At 54.5% G+C, this 792-nt stretch overlaps 1 pseudogene; it reads right to left on the bottom strand.

Moving 5' to 3' along the window:
- Positions 1 to 234: 234 nt before the first annotated feature.
- LOC125773191 (large subunit ribosomal RNA) overlaps positions 235 to 792 on the bottom strand; it is a 5,077-nt pseudogene continuing 4,519 nt past the window's right edge.

Genomic DNA, 792 nt, shown 5'->3' with positions numbered 1-792 from the left:
ACCTCCAACGGCACTCAATGTATTCGTTACACATGGGCGCACCTGCACCACACTGTCGTGACCATCCAACGAGCCGTCGGTTCGGTCGTGTGTTACAAGCACCCCATCACATAGGCATAGAGTCACCACACAGTGTTCTTCAACACTCTCGTCACATGGTGCAAGTCACGGTACGCACCACCAATGTGCACTGGTTGGCCAATTCCAGCACACACGGGGCGCGCACGCGCAAGCACTAACCACCAAGCATGGGTCGCCTGAGAGGATCGATGCGAACGCATCTCTACAACTTGAAGCTCCCAGCCTGTAGTCCCGTCGTTTGCGGGCGGTCGTAGGTGTCGAAACTAGTGCTATCCACAGTCGGCAAGCTCGTCCACCGGTGTTCCCAACATGTATGGTACTAACACGTGCAGCGCGAACCCGCCCTTTGCGGCCTAGTAGTAAGCGGGGATGAGACGCCAGTGTGCCAATGGACAGCACGGACGGTTCTCGGAGGGTTGTTAGGCCCGCTAGCTTACGACCACCTAATGGGTATAAGAAGCGCTATCAGCTCGGATTGGATACGACCTTAGAGGCGTTCAGGCATAATCCAGCGGACGTAGCGTCATACCATAGTCCGTTCGAACTAGTATTGAGCCAGTGGTCCGTACCTGTGGTTCCTCTCGTACTGCACAGGAATTCCGTTAAGATAGCGACAAACAATGCACACCAGTAGGGTAAAACTAACCTGTCTCACGACGGTCTAAACCCAGCTCACGTTCCCTTGAAAGGGTGAACAATCCTACGCTTGGT

The sequence above is a fragment of the Anopheles funestus genome (genome assembly GCF_943734845.2).
Source record: "Anopheles funestus chromosome X unlocalized genomic scaffold, idAnoFuneDA-416_04 X_unloc_23, whole genome shotgun sequence".
In the NCBI taxonomy this organism is placed as follows: Eukaryota; Metazoa; Arthropoda; class Insecta; order Diptera; family Culicidae; genus Anopheles; species Anopheles funestus.
The sequence above is the reverse complement of the archived record's forward strand: the minus strand, read 5'-3'. Positions and strand labels throughout refer to the sequence as shown.